This window comes from Pseudorasbora parva, chromosome 22 (genome assembly GCF_024679245.1).
Source record: "Pseudorasbora parva isolate DD20220531a chromosome 22, ASM2467924v1, whole genome shotgun sequence".
Lineage (NCBI taxonomy): Eukaryota > Metazoa > Chordata > Actinopteri > Cypriniformes > Gobionidae > Pseudorasbora > Pseudorasbora parva.
Window position 1 is genome coordinate 22,511,917 of NC_090193.1, and position 22,320 is coordinate 22,534,236.

Genomic DNA, 22,320 nt, shown 5'->3' on the forward strand with positions numbered 1-22,320 from the left:
GCCTAGCGGGTAAAGGCAGACATAGGGGATCACCCGTCTCTACCCATACGGAAATGTAATATATGTCTATATATGAAATATCAATATATGCGATATATGTGATATATAAAGTAAAAACATATATGAAACATATTAGAAATTGGAACAATTCCATATATTGACATATAAATGTATCCCATATATTATATATGTTAATGTATGTATAATACATATTTTGACATATAGGTCTCATTTATGAAATATCCTAATATGCTCATATAGAGTAAAAACATAAATGCACATATATGCACAGCATCAGAAATTCCATATATTGACATATATCTTTAGTCCACATATTATATATGTTTAAATTATATATGTGACAAATCATTATCACTGTCAAATGTCGTAGAGTCTTAAAATCTATACGCTGTATAAAACAAATGACATTTAAAATATAAAATATTTATAATGTTACTTATTGTCAGGTGAGGCAAGAGATGAAGGACTCAAGGGTGCAGAGGTTAATGGGCTTTTTATTAGGCTTCAAAAATAAACAATCGAAACAATCAAACCCCTTCATGGTGGTAACTGGCTCACCTTAGTTTTTTATACAATAAGAAATCCTCACAAAAACGGGAATTCACTTTTGCCAATATTTTGTGTTCAAACTAACTGTAAGATTCTCAATGAGGGAGTGAAAATAAATTGTATCTATTTAACCACTGAATGAGATAACATAGTAACAATTAGCACATGGATGGAAATCCAAGACAGTATTGTGAATATCAAAGCTCAACACTATAAGTAAACAAATAAACAGTAAATCAATTCCAAACCCAAAATAGTGATACACAAACAAAAAACTGTACCAAACAATTCAAAATGTCATAGAGGGAAAAGGATATACAGTCTACAATGCAAGTTTCTTATATGAGTGTTGTAGAATTCCCAGTCCCAGCAGGCACTGAAGATAAACAATCCTGAATCCTAGATTAGGCACTGGCACAATCCAACACAGGTAAGAAGTAGGTATCAGTGCACTCAAGCCCCATAACGGAGTCCTCTGCGAGCTTCTCTGCAAACTTCCAAACACTATGAATTAACATTTTTATGGGTACATAAATATGTGCATTTGAACAAGATTGTAAAGCATTAGAATGTACAATTCACTTAACTCTCAAACACAATGTGATTCCAGGCATTTTCACCCATGCTCCATTGCCATGCTTCTCCTCTGTGCTACTCGTAACCTTAAAACCACTTCCTCCATTTGTTGCCCTCTAGAGGACAGGATGAAAAATGTCACCCATGTACCAGAGTAACCGTTACATGCTACACAGAACAAAACATGAAAGGACACACCATGGCTAATGATGAGCACAAACCACATGCTAAACAAACAACCCTAAACACATGGACAAAAGAGTGTATACTGCCCAAGCAAAACTAGATGCTCACACGAGACCAAGCGAATGCTCAAACTGTACACTCACAATGGGAAGAAAAACAAACATGGAGCTTTTAATGTCCTAAGCCTGAACCAAAATCAAATTTTTAAAAGCCAGGATTCAAACACCACTATATAAATCCATATAAAATCCTATACAAGCATACTGAATGTTTGCATATATTATGTTTAAATAAACTTACATATATAAATTCGACATATATTGTTTACATATATGGCATTAACATACAGTACCATATAAAAATCATCATATAAATAATTTTAATATATGTATATATAATAATTATTCTATGGGTATTTCATACATGGTATAAACCTATCTTCATATATCGTGAGAATGTATATATGCGCTAATAATATATTGCCTTATATGAAACATATATGACATCACTACTCGGATATAGGGACATATATGTACATATATTACATTTCCGTATGGGTAACCCCACCGCTAGATCCATTTGTGATCCCCAGGACGAAAGCCTTCGCTGTGCCCCGGCAGAGGCGGGACCCGAGCCCTGGGGAACGCGAGCCGAAGCACCCTTCTCGAAGAGTGCTCGGCGGGACCGGAGAGTTCTCATTGTCAACCTCTCGCAATGCTCGCAGCCAGCTCCCTCAAGGGCTGCCTGTGCCTGCTCTGGTCCTAAACACATTACACACAAATCGTGTGTATCCCTACCCGTAATAAAATGAGGGAAAGGAGTGACACACTTCTTAAACTGTTCCATCTCTTTTATACATAGATGAGAGACAAACACACACCAAATAGACAAACGATTTCAACATAGAGCGCTTGTGAAGACACAGAAGCTGACACTGTTTGGTTCAGGGGTGCTATATATAGTTTCCTGGTCAATGACGTCACCCGCCCTTCTTGCACACCATTGGACTGATTTCACGAGTGCTTCATGACGCAATCACGCAGAGGCGTTCCCACAGTGCTGACGCAGTGCGAGTTCCCTTGATAAGGAAACTACAGACTGCAGCTTTTAGATCTACATCATTAAATGCAAAACATGGCTGTACATAATAATAGGCACATGTTTGTACCCTTTAAGCACATCCCTGTTACCATTAAGCTCACAACATGTTTATTTGGGGAAAATTCTTGTTTATTTTAAACAAGTTTTTTTATAAAGATTAACTTGAAGTGACAACCGTCAGTTAAAGGAACTGTATGTAAGAAATGTATTTTAATTAATCATAAAATGGCCCTGATATGTCTCTAGACATAAAGAAATCATGTTAATTTCAAATACTGATATCACTGACAACAGTAGTCTGGCCAGGATATTGTCATTTAAAGCTACACTGTGTGATATTTTCCCCCATCTAGTGGTGTAAAGGTATATGACCATCCAGTGAATAATAGTTTCATTTCCTCTCAAATCTGATTTAATTTTAACTCCTACGGTGGCCGATTTAGTCCAAGATTAACATGGCAATCCCCCTCTTCACATTCAACACGGTGCCATCGAGTGTTTAAACGTGAAAGGCGAAGCTTGAATTTATGGGTATGTCCCTCTTTGGCTAATGTACTTTCAAGATGGAGGGGCAACATGGCGACCAGCATTCAAACCCCTCACCCGTATGTATTTTCAATGGCATATTATAAACTGACGAGAATACTTTTTTACTTGAAAGAAGTAAATAAACATTAATCTGCAATCTGTCTATCTGCAACCTTGAGTTGGTGAGCTGGGGAGAGGGGATAGTGATTGCAGTGCCAGTTTTGGCCACAATCTTACACACACTTCCTTTAATATTTAAAGTCTGTTTATGAAGTATTTACATAGACTTTCAGTGTGGATGAGCTTAAAGGGAGCACACAGAGCTTAATTTGAACAGCATTTTTTTTATTAATAAATATTATTAAATTAAATTTAAAAGGACAATTTTGCTAAACAAATAATCTAGCTCATGTATTAATAAGTTCAGCAATGAACTTATTACACTAAAGCTATTACACTGAAGCTGTGATTTTCATAGTAGTGCACTCTTTAAGCTCACCTTAAAATAATATGAAGTTTTTAAAAATGACAGCAGTGTAAAACCACAGAACATCAATAAACTGTAAATTTATAATATAATGGATCTAAGAGTACATGCCAGTAATGACTGTGAAGTAATATATTAGTGTGGCATACAGTCTTATACAGCTAGTAAGCTAACAATGTTCTGTAGCATCTGCGCTATGGATCTAACTGTAATCATTTCCCACATCTAGGTTCCAGGTTATAATATGCAAAAGTGAAAGTCTAAACATTAAGCTCCTCTTTTGGTGAAAGTTTTCAGACAGCTTTCAAAAGGCCACTAGATGCTGTGAACACATGGGTACCCATATCTCAGTGTGCAATGTCATGGTTAGCTTGAAATTACATGGTATATAATAACAAACACATCAATTGGTTAAGACATCAAGTAGGTTTATAAACATTTTTTATTTGATAATATTTTTTTCTTAATAATCTGAGCTCAAAGATAAGAGTGTGTTATGGGTACTTGAGATTAATAGTTTCTAAATTATTGTCCCTAACAGATTAATTTTTTTGAAGTTTCTGCCCAACACAAGGACGATATTAGCCAAATACAATGAGAGGAAGAAGAGAAGAAGCAGAAGAAGAAGCCAGAGTCTGAAAATACACATTTCATATTGTATGTGACAGGAAGGAACTAGAGAAAGTAGCCTACCTATTGAATTTTGTTGTACAACTTTTCAGCCATTTAATGATGCACTCGAGATGTACTCTATAGCAGATCTTATTAGGTTACCATGGTGCTTGTAAGGCACACAGAATAACTAATAAGCGATTGTGGTTTTATCACCTTTAAGAACTTTACGAGAACATTGCAGATCTTGCATTATCTACAGTCTGCTAAGATGGAAACAGTCTTTTTTTTTTTTTGATAGCAAGGTACATCATGTAATCAATTCTAATGGAAAACACACCCAGTCAACAGGATGAACCCCTCAATCTTATAGCACAGAAGAGACACAAAAGATCTTACATTTAAGAATAATCTAACTTATCAGCGCATTGTCATGGAGACTCAAATATCTTTGATCTTACATTCATTTTAATGGACTTTTAGTTTGTTATCTTCAAAAAATGTGTTTCTTTGGGTGTGTCTCAATCATCTCCCTAGTTCATTAATCAGGGACACTGATCAGTCAGTCGGCCATTTTAAAGGGTCATGAAACCCCAAAACACTTTTTTTGAGATGTAAACAGATATGTATAGGCTGCACATCATTGAAAACATTAAGGGTACTCATTAATGGTATTCATATGTGAAAATAGTTATTTTTGCATTTTTCAGAGTGATTTCTGTCTTCCGGTTTGAAAAGCTTAGTCGGAGCAACGTCACAAATGCTGACGTCGGCGCGGCCTTTTCGGCCCAAGTATGGGCTGCTGGGCACATGCTGACGTCGACCACTCCGAGCGATTCTCGATATATATTCATGACATAAAGCTCATTCAGTCCAATCCCTGCGCTGTAGTATGCATGCAAGATAATTTAGTTAATATGCATGAGACAGTCACTTCTGTCAGGCTCGTCTTACATCATTGTAGAGATATGGTGGGGAAGTTTTGGAAGCAGCGTGCGGAAAAGTCACGGAGGAAAGCTAGGCGTTGTGCTGATACGAAATAACGTAAGGGCACCGATCAGCGAGCTGTAACCGGCGCCGTCTGTGGAAGCCTTTGCTACAAAGGCTCGGTAAAGTAAAATTCACCTGAGGAATCGCACACTGAACCTGCAAGCGTTGACTATCTATGTCAGGAGTGCAAAATAACCAATCTGTAATCTGTAGACTAATGAACAAAAGCTTCTCCGTTTTATTTGTCGTCACAGCCATGCACTAAACCGCATGTGTTCGGGCTCTTAGTGAAACAGTGTGCATATTTGGACAAATATAGATTTAGCTGCCGAGTGATAGACAGCGCGGATCGTCACGGCAACCCAGCGCGCGTCGCTCTGCTTCAGATGCGCGGTCGAGACTATGAAGCCTCAAACCCCTTCGCTTTTACCCCGATCTAGAATTACACATCTCTGTCGCAACGCATGTTGGGTGGTTCACGTTCTCTTATCACGTCGGCGCGTTGTTCATCTTGCCAAACAGCGTGCATATTTGGACAAATATAGTTTTATCACGTTTGCAAAATATTTCGTCATGCAGAATAACATTTATTTTCATTTCTCACTGAATTATGCTGGTTTGAACTTTGAAGAGCTGAATGATTTGCGATCTCTGCTGCACGCCACTCATAGCTCTCTCATTCGCTGTACTCATCCCTCATTTAATCTCACTGTGGTAAACAATGCCAACGTGACCCAAGAACATGTCTCAGAACCGCTGTAACTGCTGCTATTGGTATCGCTACTCTTAATGCACCTAATGACACTCCCCTATTTATGCAAACCATTCCCTCTTTCCACACAATACCATCCCACCTTTTCACAGTCGACCACTCCCCTTTTAACAAGCTTTTTCAAATCGAAGGTGTGAAAAAACACCTGTGCAGCAGGGGGGTTTCATGACCCTTTAAGGGCTGCCTCAATCACAGAATCCTTTCAATGCACGTAAACAGTCCCACAATTGACCGCAAAACCCAGGGTGCATCAATGCTCACTACACTGACTCACAAATACTAAAAGTGTTTTTTTGGGCTTGTAATCATAGGGGAACCACTTTAAGTGCTGTATAGCACCCAATCTTGATGATTCAGTGGTTCTTCACCAGTTCTTTGGGATGACTGAGCTGCTATATTGCACCGTTACCATATACAGAACCTGGTAAGCCCCTTTAAAGGTTCTTTACACGCCAAAGAACTACTGTTGGTGCCATTTAGTTCCATTATTGAGGAAGAAATAAAATGCGATATGACACTATGGGTTTTACATAACACCATTTGAAAAAAGGTGCTATTCGGCACCAAAAGTGGTTCCCCTATGATTACAAGCCAAGAACTGCTTTTATTTTTTTACATTATAGTGTATGTTCTCTTAATGGAAATTCTGAAGTCATGTGAGCCAACTCACTACACATAACGACCGATAACACTCAATATGTTAGCCAGGGAACCGGAAGTAGCAAGTGTGTTTTCTTCAGTGATGTGACGTATTTCCAAGTGAAACAGAATATTGAATAGAGACAGGGTTTTACTTCAGCGCTCTTTCTCTCCATCGATCGCTCATAGCAGACTTAGCCGTCAAAGTGACATCATCTGGAAGTAACTTTTTAGCTTTTGATTAAAGATTAACATTATTATTTGTTTACCCTAAGACCAGTAATATGTGCTTACAAAGTAAATTATTTACTTTAAAAGTAGAAACCATTATTTTATTATATTTCAGCATAAACATCATTAGACAGGTAATGAACACAATCTAGCAAACATTTATGATTTATTTACAGATTAAATGTTGCGTATATAACAAGCAAAGTATTTATCAAATTACATTACAAATACTGTCAGAAAGACTGCTGTTGTTCATAAATATCAGTAATGGTCTTGTTCAATGAGGATGTTGTCACGTTGCAGGAAATAGAGCCATCTGTGTAACAGTGTGTAGTGAGCCAGCGTCCTCTACCATCCTTACCAGTGCCTGAATTTGTGTGATATACTGATTCACGAGCACACTGATCACACCTGTTCATTATCATCTCATTATCATCTCATTATCACTGTGTATTTAAGTTGCTCTGGGTAAATCAGCTCAATCAGCGCCCTAATTCAGTAGTCAGGGCACTGATCAGGGAATCAGTCAATGGGCTAGGGAGCTGATTGAGGCGCAGCCTCTGTTTCACCGTTACGTTGTTGGTTGTTGTTTTGTGTGTGTGCAGACATGCTGTTACTTTGTCTTTATTGTTGTGGATTACCTGGGTTTGTTTTCCTTAAAGAACCCTTTTGTTTGAAGCATTTTTAATCCCTAGTCCCTGCAGATTGCAAATGTGTCTGTGGGACAGCCCCGCTTAAGAGGAGCACAAATGAAGCTTGGGAGCATGGGTAAACCCAGCCTGATCTGCCTGCTATTTGATTTCACACTGAAACTCATTCTGGAAACGTGTGTATTAATTTATCCTGCTTCTGTTACACTTTTGCAGGAACCAATCACAGTCTGGTTTATCCACCTGGCACGCTATTGGCGGGTTCGACACGACGATAGAGAAAGATGGGTCGTTGTCCGTTGATCACGCCGCTTGTGACCTGATTGGTTGAAGGACCATCCAATTGTGTACAGAGTCATTTGAATTATGCTCATTGATCACACCTCTTTTGCAGTAGAAAAGACAGAGCAGACTCCCCAGACCAGTGTTTAATCTTAAATCGAGCTCGGTCTGCTGATAGCCAGACAAGCTTGGGAGTATAAGTAAAGTTAAAAACGCAGGCATACTGAGGGGCCAGACCATGCAGTGCCTTATATGTGAACATAAGGATTTTAAAATCAACATGAAACCTGATCAGGGGCCATTGCAAGAACTTAGTATTGGAGTGATGTGTTCATTTCCCCTGAATCCAGTCAGGATCCTAACAGCAGAGTTTTGTACACGTTGCATTTTGCTGAGTGTGTTTTTAGGAACCTTCTTTGCATCTCTTGCATGCATCCATGTGAAAATCACTTGCCGTTTTAGACAGTTGCAGCATGTACTCAATTGATGATGGAAACAAAAAAGAAGAAATGTGACCCCTGGGAGCATATAGAGCTGTTTGCAGTTGAGCTTGAGTTCAGGCCAAGCAATCAAACCAAGTGTGAAAGCAGCCTAAGATTCAGGCTTATCCCAAATCCCTCTCTTATTAATTGATACAGAGGAGTTTTACTAACTACAGCTTATTATATTTTCAATGAGCCAGGCAATTTCAGGTCAAGATGGAACTCATCTCAGCCGGTCACCCACCTAAACCGGGCTAAATGATTAATCAGTTTGTGACACGTTTTATATTGTAGTGGCACTGTTTTTTTGTTTTTTTAATTGTGCAGTTTGCATCTCCGCTTAGCCTCATTAACACCGGTATTGTCAGCCATGCATTCTTTCACTGGCGAGTCCTCCCAGGACCAGTGAGGATAAATCAGAGAGACTGCCTGGAGTGCTTGTTAGTGATACACTTCTTTAATCAGATAAAGCAACTTTGCCCAATTTACCGGCTGCTTAAGCACTGGATAAAGTGAAGAGTGAGGGCTTGAGGCCCGTGGGCAGAGAGAGAGAGAGAGCTGCTCACTGTATCTGTAAATAAGGCTGTGTTGACACTCTGACAGGCCTCGGTGGGTGAGCTAGGGAGAGAAACAGGAAAACCAGTATGATTGCTTTGTACTGGCCAAACATTCTCTTTTCATTGTTGAAAAGAATCTTGATGGTCAGCTGGAACACTAAAAAAACAATGTTGCCTGTGGTAGCAAGCAACTTTTGAAACTATGCTTGCAGCAAAGTTGCCGTGTGGGTGTGAGTCTTTTTTTCCTCTTTTTGTTCTTTTTCTTTTTTTTTGACCACCTGATTTAGCCATAATTGAGTGCATTTATAAGCTCGCAATAGATGCTATCAAAATCAGCTCATTATAAAACCCTGACAGTAATTTATTTCATTGTCTTGAATGTGACGTGTTTTTATATCAGCTATTACTGTTAACTAACACGTTACTGTAAATTAGGAACAGCATCCGTTTCTGTACTGAGGCTAGGTTATTCATTTAAAGCTGTCAGGAATTGCATTTTGATTTTTTTATACTGTTTAACTTATGAAGTTTGTGTGGGGGGGGGGGGGGGTAGCTATTTTCTACCCTGGATTTGAGGCTCTCTTCTGGAACGTTCGGTTTGTGTCGCACTGAAGACTTTGAAGTAAATGCCCACAGATTGGATAAGATCTGCATATTTAATGAGCTTCAGCTCCCCCTGCCAGTACACATTAGGGATTGTTGTGACGTGAGCGTGTGGGAAAACGTCAACCGGAATGAATCATCCACAGATCAGCAACTTTGACTGAAATAACCACTCGTTACAACCGAGGTATACAGCAAAGCATTTGTGAAGCCACAACACGCACAACCTTGAGGTGGATTGGCTACAACAGCAGAAGACCCCACCGGGTACCATTTGCACGAGCTCACCAAAACTGGACAGTTGAAGACTGGAAAAATGTTGCCTGGCTGCTGGTAATGGTGTGGGGGATTTTTTCTTGGCACACCTTTGTCCCCTTAGTACCAATTGGTCATCGTTTAAATGCCACGGCCTACCTGAGCATGGTTTCTGACTATGTCCATCCCTTTATGACCACCATGTGCCCATCCTGGCTACTTTCAGCAGGATAATGCACCATGTCACAAATTTTGAATCATTTCAAATTGGTTTCTTGAACATGACAATGAGTTCATTGTACTAAAATGGCCCCCACAGTCACCAGATCTCAACCCAATAGAGCATCTTTGGGATGTGGTGGAATGGGAGCTTCGTGCCCTGGATGTGCATCCAACAAATCTCCATCAACTGCAAGATGCTATCCTTTCAGTATGGACCAACTTTTCTAAAGAATGCTTTCAGCACCTTGTTGAATCAATGCCACATAGAATTAAGTCAGTTCTGAAGGTGAAAGGGGGTCAAACAGAGTATTAGTATGGTATTCCTAATAATCCTTTAGGTGAGTGTAAGTGTGTTGCTTCATTTATTAACGTTATCTCATCCTATCTGCAAATCCAGTCTCTTGTTTACAAACAAATCTGTGGTAAAATTAATTGATTCAACAAGGTGCTGAAAGCATTCTCCCTTGATATTGAGCGAGGGAGCGAGTCTACTTCATATGTACACTTCAGGCAGCTTCCTGTAACACAATACAACAAGATTGTGACGTCACCACATATCGCGTTTAATTTACCCCACCACAAAAAACTCTATGATATTTTAAATATTTTTAAAAACATAAAAAAAACACCTATATACATATATAATGCGGCATTAAACAATTCCGTAAAGGAAAAATTAAATTAAATTAAATAAATCAATCAATAAATCAATAAATCAATAAATCAATCAATAAATAAATAAATAAATACACTCCATAGTGGATTCCCAAGGGATCAGGGCTTAGGGCGTTCCAGTTCAGTCAAAAGCCAAGGTTCCGCCAGTAGTGGGCACTCATGCAACGTAAGCAATGACGCACATCCGAGTGAACGAGACGAAGGGAAGTTAGTGAGTGAAGGGCTTAAAGGGATAGTTCACTTTGAAATTAAATTTTGATATGTTTTAGCTTACCTCATGGGCATCCGAGATGTAGGAGTATTTGTTTCCCTAGTAGTTTCAATTTTGATAATTTTAGGTCAAACCATTCTTGTCTGTGCCTCACATAATGCAGGTCTATGGTCACCACCTCAAAGAGCATACACAGAGAAGTCCAAATTAAACAATCCCCCATCGTACGTACACCGTGATGGCCTAAGACACGAAACGAGCGATTTGTGTGAGAAAACGAACAGTATTTATATCGTAAATTAATTGGATGCCCATGAGGTAATCTAAAACATATCAAAATTTAATTTCAAAGTGAACTATCCCTTTAATAAAAATGAACTGGAACTCTGAATAAAATGAGAATGGTGAGTCCAGATGACACACAAGAGCTTGTTATTAGTGCCTATATGCTGAGTTTTGTTTCCGTTGTTATAATGAGAAAATAATTTGGCATTGAGCAGGTTTGTGTCGTGGACGTCTCCCTGCTGCAGTCCAGTGATGAAATATGTATGTCCTGGGATTGGAAAGCCCATACATGTTTGGCAGTAGCAGATCTTAAAGTGACAGCAGCGACTAATGCTGTCTGTCATTAATATTAATCAAAGAACAAAGGTAGCAGATACAATTGTAGCTTTATTAAGGATAAATCTATAGTAATTTATTATTTGTGCAGTGCAAACTGTTTGATAATATTATTAAATTTCTGGTAGACAGAAATTAAATATGACAGGTAAATATGACATTCATTATAATGGGTTTATGTGTTCACTTAAAGTAAAAGTTATTATAAATGTTGAAATTGATATAGCTTTCAATTATACTGTAATTTTGAATGTCTATCTTTAATGTATGTGTTTTTCATCAGTTTCATAGAGGCAACAATAGCTGTATTAGAATCAGTGGCCTTTATTCATAAAAAGATGCCATTACAACAACTATTTAAAATATACTCGATTAATTATACTTAATTTGGAGATTAACTGTGAAAATATTAAAAACATATAATTCATAGTTTAACATATAGTTTTTAATCATGATTAGTCATTAAAAATTACGGGAAAAAATGTGTGATGTGTTAGTTATTAAATAAAATAGTCTGATATATGATTCTGGTACTAACACATTGTCTATATACTCTAATATTATAAAAGTACTATAAAAAATAAGCGTATGGCCACTGAGGCTAAAGGTTTTGAGGCTCCTGAGCTTTCCAAAGTTGATTAGCCTTGTTTTATGTGTTGCTCTCTCTATCACTCAATCGCTGTCCTGTTAACAGTCTGACAGTGGTTGCAGGCCTATTACATGGACACATCCAGTGTAAAGTATCTTGCAGATATGGCTTTTGATGGAGCCAAATTGCCATTCTCTGCGTGGTTAATCAATCTTCTGTACATTTTCCAAGGAACTTAACCGATTGATTTTCCCCCACCAACAAGAATTTCTATGAAGTCCAAATGGGAGGCAACTCCACATGACTATTTGCAGGTTGTACTGAATCTTAGTCTATTGATCTGTCTGCTCACAGACCATCCAAACGACTGCACCAACAACTGCTGCTTAGTCAGCGTTCTCTAAAAGACAAGTGGAGGAGAAGCTGGAATATAGTGAAGAAAAAAAGTTTTTTTAAAAGCTGCAATCAAATTTAAATGAAATTCCTATTTAGTCAGTAGCGATTAGTATTTACATAAGCTTCTTTACCAAATAATGACTTTTTAGATGTGTGCGTGTTTCATCCTGTTTGTGTGTTTATTTGTGGAGAAATGGTTTAAATTGCCCTCCAATTAAATGCCTAATTACGTACTTGAGAGTAGTTCTCTATAAAAAAAAGAACATAGAGAAGTGTCTTGCCTATGAGATTAATGACAATCATTTATGGGCTAGAGACATTAAATGGTGCAAGAGGATTTTCTAAACGAACAGTTATTGGCTAATGAGCATCAAGGAAATATGTATTTTTTTTTCAGTTAAAAGAAACTTGCCTATTAACATAAAATGTAAATTAAAAAGAAGAATTGTTTCCTTTTACTACATCACTATTTTTCTCTCTGGTCCACTTATGTTAGACTATAAAGTTGTAGTACTATTTTCTATTTTTTCAGTTCTGATTTAGTTTTATGACCACTTTACAACCCTCTCGCACTGAGGCTGTTCGTCAAAAAAACTCATAAAGGTCTATAACAACTTGAGTAAGAGTTATGACGGTTTTTTTTGTTGTTGTTGAGTGAACTATGCCTTTAAGAATTAAGTTGTGCATGTAAAGTCTCTCTTAAAAAAAGATCAGAAAGAGACATTTTTGCAGCATAGTATCAATAAACAATATTCATGATGACATCTTTCATATCTTCACTCAAAAGTTGAAGTAGAAGAATGGTGGAAAGAATCCTGTATCTTTGGAGGTGTGGATTAGCGGTTATTGTATAGAATAAAATTTGAATTCCAGGTGTCATAATTTACAAAATTATTCTTGAATCATCTCAATTTGTATGCAACAGCGAGGGTAAACATGTTTTGCAATAGAACAGACCATATGATTTGCATTGTGTATGTAAATTGTATGTAAAGATTCAATACTGCATAAAAGCCATACTAATATATGCCAGCTCTGACCAAACCATAGAAAAGGAATGAGTGAAATAATAATAATCAGTGTCCATCTGGTTTTCAGGCACTGTTTACATCAATCAACACAGTGTCTCCTATGAATGTGATTACTGTGTAAATACATTTATTCCTCCTCCATTGTGCATCGAAACGTCTGTAAATGCACGGTTTACCACTGCTGTGGGTTTAATGGGCGCTTCAGATGTGTCTTCACAGTGTAAGGTGACGTTATATATATATTTTATTTATTTATTTATTTATTAATTTTATTTATTTATTTATTTTTGGAAAATAATAATTTTATAAAACTCCTCAATATATCCTTGATGGATATTCCATGATCTGGACATCTTGGATATACATTTATTTATACTGGGAAAAACTAAGAGTACAAAACAAAATAATATAAAATGTGAAATAGGAAATCTGGAATAAAAATAAAATATTCGAGGGAGGTACAGTAGGCAGATAAAAGGAACAAAAATAGACTGTCTAAAAAAAATGTGTTTCATGTCAACAGTTAAATCTTGGCTGTACTGTAATCTGAATACAGCCCAAGTGCTCACATCCTCCCAGGCAATGAGCAATTTGCAACTTTTGCAGTTTTTCCACGTGAACCAAAGCAAATAAAACAAGAATGTGTGACCATTTTTGTGTATACCTTGCACATTAGGTAGGCACAAGTTCAATAGACCTGAGGCTCTTTGCTGCCTGGCCAATATTCTGTCTTATTTGAGATTAAATTAGAGAATGTCAGAAATAATCAATGTTACCATGTAAAATAATCCTGTTGCTATTGATCGCTACGCTCCAGAAAGGCCAACTATGAACACGGTTATGAAATAATGAGGAATTGATCATGCGGCCAATGTAGCTGCTAGCTTCAAGCTGTATTCAGCTTTAATTCATACATAGACATCCACATCTCATCCACAGATCATATATTAAATTCAGATCATATGAAGATTCAGAAGCGGCAGCCGACATGCAGATCGCTGGCAGATAAACTCACCCCCTATTAGAGATCTGTCACTTCAGTTGTATTTGTATAAAGTGACACTTTGCAGTTTGTGAGGGACACCTAGCTAAAATCGATGCTCGGGAAGGGTTCAGTTTCAGTCGGTAGACGGTAAAGATACCTCCCCCTGTTCTGGAAACTCTGCAAAGGCTCAGTTTTCATGCTGCTAACATAGACATCCAAGAAAACAAGTGGCAAGGCACTGTGACATGTCTGGCCTATACTAATTCCTGTAACTTAAAAGTAAAGGTCTGTCTAAAGCCAAAAAGATATTTTTCCGTTTGATTGACAGGCTGATAATACCCATTCCCAGGGTAACCACATTGGTTTCCTTGGTAACATTTATCGCATAGAAACAGATAAAACCTGGCATGAACTTGAATAGTGATGTCAGTGTAATGTCTGTCTTTGTCTGCCCGCTTCTCCTATAGACGACGCGGTAAAGTTCGGCTTTGAAACCTCGTCAGCCTTTGACACAATTACAGTGTGCACTGAACAAATGCCAAAAGTGCAAGTCAGGTCCATGCATCTCTGTTTTTTTATAGGACGTAGGAGTGGATTCAAATGGAAGAGGGAGAGAAAAGCGAGCCAGACAGTGTGTTAAACACAGAGGGCCAGACCCATGAATGACATTTGAAATCTCTTTGTGTATGCTGGCCTTCATTCTCCTCAATAGCGCTCTATTCAGTGGAGAGTGTGTTCTGGAGCGTGGATGTTATAGAGAGAAACTAGGTAAAAGTTAATCTCACAGGAAGGAGACTACCAGGATCTTTAGTAGCTGTCTTTAACCATGGTGCACAACCCGTTCTCACTCCCAAGGCGTCAAAATCTGAAGCATGGTCAAGTGCCTTCCGCGTCACAATCAAGATGCAATTTTTCGTTTTTTTGTCTTTTTTTTTTTTTCTCGATGCGCAGGGTACTCCATTGATTTCAATGAGAGACCTTTGGCATCATATACAGAGGTGTTAGGCATGGGAATGTTATCGTCAGGATGAAATTATATTGGGTTATGATTTTACCATTATGACATGTTGGAGTGTGATTCACAATTTAATTAGCCAGCATCATTTTATTTAAATGTATTTTATTTACGCTATTTAGACTCGTTTGAACATGTAACCCAACTCCATCTCATCCCTAAACCTACCAATTTGTGTATAATACAATATAAAATACAGGATACAACAGGCAGATATGACTGCATGCACAATTTAGAAAAAATATTCCAAGTGTTCCGAGGCCAAACGACTGATTTGTGCGAAGAAACAAAAGAAATTAGCTTTTCCAAAAGCTCATTGTGCGAAGAAACAAAAGCAAAAGCGTCTCCATCCTCTGAAGTTCATGCACAAATTCAAATGCCAAAAATTGCCGCCAGAAAAAACGATGCATATTTCATAGTGAATTGCATTGGCTCTCGTATGTCTTGTGACCAATTGTGTCATTACATCAGCTTTGACTATAAAATGTAATTATGTGTCTCATGATAGAGAGACATGAGATATAAGTGCGTTCACGAAGCGGTGGGATCATAATTTCAGCGATTAAAACATTAACTCTGTTCTTCACATAAAGATATTGTATGACTTTAAAAGACTTGGAATGTAACATTAATTAATACTTTTACACTGCTTTTGGGCAGTTTTTGCAATAAATACCTGTGATTGTACTTTTATTTGCCTGTTCTATATTTTATATTGTTTAGAAGTGTTTAGGGTATGAGTGGGCTTAGTTGCTCCAAAATATAAAATAGCCTATAAATATTTTAAAAATCATGTCTACCTAATGCAAAGAATTATGCTCCTTGATCTGACGCTTTGGGTCAACAGAGTAAAGTGCACGTTGATATAGTGAGGCCTAGGGGTACCTTTAGCGTCTTTATTGTGACACAGAAGAGTCTAGCCACTTCTCACCTTAACCACAGACTGTTCACCCCACTCCCCTCTGGGAGATGTTACAGGTCTCTTCTCTTCACACCTGAACCTGCAGGTTCAGAGGAAGCTTCTTTCCTGCGGATGTCACCCTACCTCAAGCTCTGCATCGCGGTGACAATCAGCCAACTAAGCCCCCAATCGTACTACTCTTATAATGGTACTGTTTATGCACTACAGTGGCACTGATACCACACTGCACATAGCTGTACATACTGTACCTGTCTATCATATCTCATTCTGTTTACTTATACTGTATACATTTTTTTTCTATTCTTACTACATTGCACATCTGTACATGTTCATTCATTGCTCATATTATCTAGCCATATTTAATGTTATATTTATTTATCCATATTTATATTTAATTTTTATTAATAATAATTTGTTACATTTATATAGCGCTTTTTCTTGCCACTCAAAGCGCTTAAAGGGGGAATCTCCTCAACCACCACCAATGTGCAGCATCCACCTGGATGATGCGATGGCAGCCATATTGCGCCAGAACGCTCACCACACACCAGCTGATTGGTGGAGAGGAGACAGAGTGATGAAGCCAATCAGAATATGGGGATTATTAGAAGGCCATGATGGACAGCGGCCAATGGGCAAATTTTGCCAAGTTGCCAGGGTTACACCGGTTTAACGTCTCATCCGAAAGACGGACTCGTTACTCTAAACCACCTTCTGTAAACCAATTATATACTACTACTTTCATATATTTTATATATAACATTGCACTTTCCTGCTTTTTTACACATCTGGTTAGACGCAAACTACATTTCGTTGTCTCTGTGCTTGTTCTCTACACAATAACAATAAAGTTAAATCTAATCTAACTTGACCATGCTTTAGATTTTGATGCCTTGAGAGTACGAATGTGGTGCAGTACCTACCTTAATATACCTATAGCTGGATTTGAGATCTACCATCTTTGCTCATTAGTGCATAAAGTAGTTCTACCAGAAAGATTCAGTAGCCACATGAATTGCAAAAATTAACAAGTTTATTGATAGCCCAGCAATAATTAGAGTTCTTTGGCATAGGCCCCATCCTTAGCTTCCATTTCGAGGGTAACGGACTCTGCATATCCTGCCTGAAGATGAAGACAGGGGCGCAGCTGACCCCCTGGAGGTATAGACGGGGACCATCCGGGTGGTGGGGGGAGGTTGGTAGTAACTGTCGGCATCAGCATCTGCGAACTCAGACATGTGTAAGTGACCATCTTTTATACTGTCTGAAAGTGACGCGTGTCATAACATTGAATCTTCCTGGCAGAATTTATGCTAAAGCTTTCATTTCTACTGCAATCTTGTTTTCAGCCAATGATCTGATAGGATTCCAGACTTCAATGAATTTCTACAGATACTTAGGCCTACTTAGCCTGACAAGCCAGACCCACTTCAAGATGTTTGGTCTGGAAACTCACCATTGACAGGGCTCAATCCGAGGGGCGGGATAAACGGTTGTCTTTCAAACTCCCTCTGCACGCAATAGGATAGCGCTACAACCAACCAGAGCAACGAAGGTGAAGCAGAGCTTGTTGATAGATTAAACATTCGCTGTATCCGGTCGGCAAAACTCCGAACACATCTTCCCTTTTCAAGAATGACTTCAGTGCCGTTCTTTGTTCTTTTCTCAGAGAAAAGCTTAACTCCAAGTCTTCCAGAGTCACGGTCAAAGCTGATTCGAAAGCCCGCCGCCGTTCGCCAGTTTCTGTGTTTACTAGAAGCACGCAAACGCAACTCGGCCGTCGTAATTATGGCCCCGCCCACCGACTCTATACACTATGTGATTGGCCCGGCAAGAGTTAGGGGAATACAGCTCAGAACTGTATTGAGAGTTGCTAGACGACACTCGCGGGCAGATTAGATTTGCTGCCGCTAGGTTGCGTCTAGATTTCTAGGCTAAGGCCTAATACCAGCACATACGGGAACTCAACTATCAATTTTGTCACCGCCTGTTTTTAGGGAAAATTAAACCAGACTTCAATGCAAAGAGCTAAGTTCTAAGTTACAAAGATCAAAGTTTCCCACAAAAATATTTATTTTCTCTAAAAGAAAGACGTGGATACAAAAGCATTTTATTTGGCATTCCAAAAGTGGAAACAATTAGGAATCAGTGGTTGAGATTTATTTGCAACAATGTTCCAGAACAGTACAACTCAATTTTTGTGTGTGTGTGTGTGTGTGTGTGTGTGTGTGTGTGTGTGTGTGTGTGTGTGTGTGTGTGTGTGTGTGTGTGTGTGTGTGTGTGTGTGTGTGTGTGTGTGTGTGTGTGTGTGTGTTTTTCACATTTTACAGTAGACAATTCCCTGAACCTAGAAGAGTACAAGGTCATCTGTGCACAAAAGCCATTTCTAAAAGAAATTGTGCAATTGCAAATCTGCTAGGGCAGTCTGGCACTTCTGAATCATAGCCTGTAAAGTATAGCCTACTTTATTATTATTTAAAAATATATATTTTTATTGACTGTACAAATGCTGAGATTTGTATAGTGTAGAGTAATGTATATAACTCGGACTCAAACAGATATGTTAAAATTGATGACATTATTGATGTCTTTATAATCGCTTTGTTTGGACGCTGAAGCTCGCGATTATGGTCAAGCAGGTGTTGGATACATTTCCAACACACACTTGAGATGCTCGGCCAATCACAACACACTGGATCAGCTGGCCAATCAGATTACAACGCTTTCTTTAGAATGAAAATATATGAGTAGGTTATGTTCTCGGAGAGTGAGTTGTCAAGTTTACTTACAAACCCTGAAAGTTACCTCCGAGAACCTTACCTGCAAGAACAAAATGACCATTTTGTCATTTGGGCTCCCACAGCCCTGGGAGCGAGAATTTTTTTCTCTGTTCTTGCGGAGTATGTTGCAGCCTTAAAAATGGTATGTCTGCGTGTCAATGCCACGATCAGACAGTGAAGTAGTGAGTTCAGGCTCGATATACTGTGATGGTGATGAGGATCAGGTTCGGGTGATCAGAACTCTGGTGATTGTGAAGGAACAGGTGCAGGTGACTGAGTGGAGGGCGTGAGTGTCTCCGTGACACTTGGGTTGTTTTTAACCTAGCAATTTTTACATGACATTAATTCACAACATAGAGAGCTGATTGCGACACACTACGGATTTTCATCTGTATAAATGAGCACTGTAAAAGTGTAAATAGTAATCATTTTTATTAATATTTGAATTGTTTTGGTTCTATTTCAGGGCAGTTTGTGAAGACAGAAACAGAAGAGATGCCATGTCAACCTGAACAGAAGTCTGTTTCAGTTCCACCTACGCCAAAGCAAATCTCTCTGCTTATGGATGGCTGTCTATTAATATAGTATTATGTTCTCTTGCAAATTAGGTGTTTGTAAATATTGCTCAGGGTTGTGAACACTTGGATATTGCATAGACAATGGCATTTTTTTTAAAGAAATGAATGTTAATAGCACTACAATTAAATAGAAAGGTTTTTCTTACGCATAAAAGCAAATTCACACTGGCACAACAGGTCACAGCAACTCCAACAAGGTGAATGCAAAGTTGAATCTGGTAGTGTGAATTGGTCCTAATGGACTTTTTTTTTCTCTCATTCATCTGTAGCACAGAAAATCCCTACTACAAAAACACATTTGATCTATTGCTTTCTTTGCAGGGTCCAAAAATGAATGCCCACCAAGTGCTTAATACCAGAAATAAAATATAACTATTGCCGAATTTCAATAGTTTGTCCAAAAATGTATATTATATCATTACCATTACCATATTCAAAATCTACTTCTGTCAAACACAATGAAAATATTTTGAAGATATATTTTTCAACCAATTACAATTATTAAGGACTAGATATTTCAAGCTTCAAAAACTACAAAGCTGAAAAAATCGTTCACTCCATCGAACAGTTAACTACTGCAAATTGACTCAGTGAGTCATCGGCCCAGTATGTGAAAGAATCATTCTGAGTAGTTTTCTGAAATATATAGTTCACTCATGCTTCAATCCAAAATATTTTTTCAATCAAAAATCCTCATGCTTGGATATGAACATTTTCAGTGAATCATACAGGTTTCATACAGCCAGCAAAAATAGTATTAGAATTTTTTATTTTCGGGTGAACTACTTTTAGCAGAAATCAAACAACAGTCTGAACTTAGCTGGCTCTTGTGATGAGCGTTTCTAATCAAAGATGTATAAACTGCCTATTAAATATTGCATCAGGTGTGTCTTCGAATTTGTTTTCTACTAGCTCTAGAACTCTGTAGTTCAATACAAATTCCTCACATGAAGCAACCAAAAATAAAAAATAAAACAAATTCACAATCATCAGTCCTCATGTATTTGACAGTGGCAGATTTACAGACTGTTGACAAGCTTATGCCGTATGTGATTCTGTTAGTAAACAACCTGCACCGTTTGTCACAAATATCCAAGAGCTAAATCACACTTTAATAAGGACCATTATATTTTTTATAATGCAACATACTGTTTAATAAGAAACATGTATTGCTCGAAAATGTTAGGTCTGTTCTTTGGGTCTAGCCCTATATCACAGCATCTGGTGCATCCTATGATATAAACACTCAAGAAATAATTTAAATTAAATTAATTAATGAAATTAATGTATTGACTGTATGCATTGCTGTGATGTAAGTTAATCAAAGAACAAAGGTAACAGAAAATTGTAGTTTTAAAAATGATTAATCTAGTATATTTAATTCATAATTGACAACTTTATAATTGCAGTGAATGGCAGTCCAAAATTTGAAGCCCAGAAAAGTGCATCCATCGATTATAAAAGTAATCCATGAATCCAGGGGGTTAATAAAGGCCTTCTGGAGTGAATCGATGGGTTTGTGTAAGAAAAAAATCCATATTGTCCGTATATCCGTATGCAGAAAGTGTAACATCGCTTGCAGTTCAAAATGTTTACGCTACGTCTGACATCCTCACTGCACCAGTTACGTTTTATTCCGTAAACGGAATACAGAAGATGGTTCAGCATTGATAATCCCTTTAAGACTGTAAAATGTTTGATAACTTTATTACATTTTTGTATATTGATTATATATGAAGGCTACATGTAAATATGACATTTATTATAACCTAACCCTAAAAACATTTTGCTGGTTTAGGCAACATGCTTTAGTAAACTTTCACATCAAATGAAACGTTGGTGAATTATGTAAAAAAGGTCAATTGCCTAATATTGCAATTTACTGACTCTATATTGTACAAAACCTGTATAATTTTCAGTCCCTAACTGTAAACAACAGCAAAAAAGTACTTTCAAATGCTCACTTAGTCTCCAAATCTACACCCGACAGACCTTTATTTTTTTCCAGAGGATATGAAGCAGAATGCAGAAAATAGTTTTCCACCTACAGTACTTCCTCCCTCAAAAAAACTGCCTTTGTTGTTGAAAACCGGTGCAAGATCACACTAGGACTGAAGACAAAGAGTGGGCTTCATAAGGTCCTTGAAACCAGTACATCATCAGGTTCTTCTGATAAACCCAACGAATTAACTGAACAATGCATCATGCCGTGATGAATATGATCTAACATAATCTCACTTTTGCTGGATGCAGTTGGGTCATTTAGATTTCTAATTGCCTTGAATCTGCAATCGCTACGCCTTGCCATCGCCTCAAACGAACCCGGCAACAGACAAATGGGGCCATGAGTATTTTAATGATGGCATAACTCTGCAATTACAGGGGGGCCGATCTAGAATCATGTCAAACACTTGCATTTGAATTTCAACACCTGTCAGAGCTCAAGGACTCGCACATGTTCCCTAAAACTCTTCCCAGAATAGATTGTGAGCGTGTGTGTGTGTGTGTGTGTGTGTGTGTGTGTGTGTGTGTGTGTGTGTGTGTGTGTGTGTGTGTGTGTGTGTGTGTGTGTGTGTGTGTGTGTGTGTGTGTGTGTGTGTGTGAGTGTGTGTGTGTGTTTATGTGAGGTATGTGAGGGAAGCTTTGTCACTTGAGTAATGGAGGAACTCTGCGCTCTCAGGAGCTTTTCCTCCAGAACTCGTGAGCTATGCTCAATTAATCTACTCTGGTCTTAATGACCCTGGAAGGTGACTCTGGAGATAAAGCGCAATTAC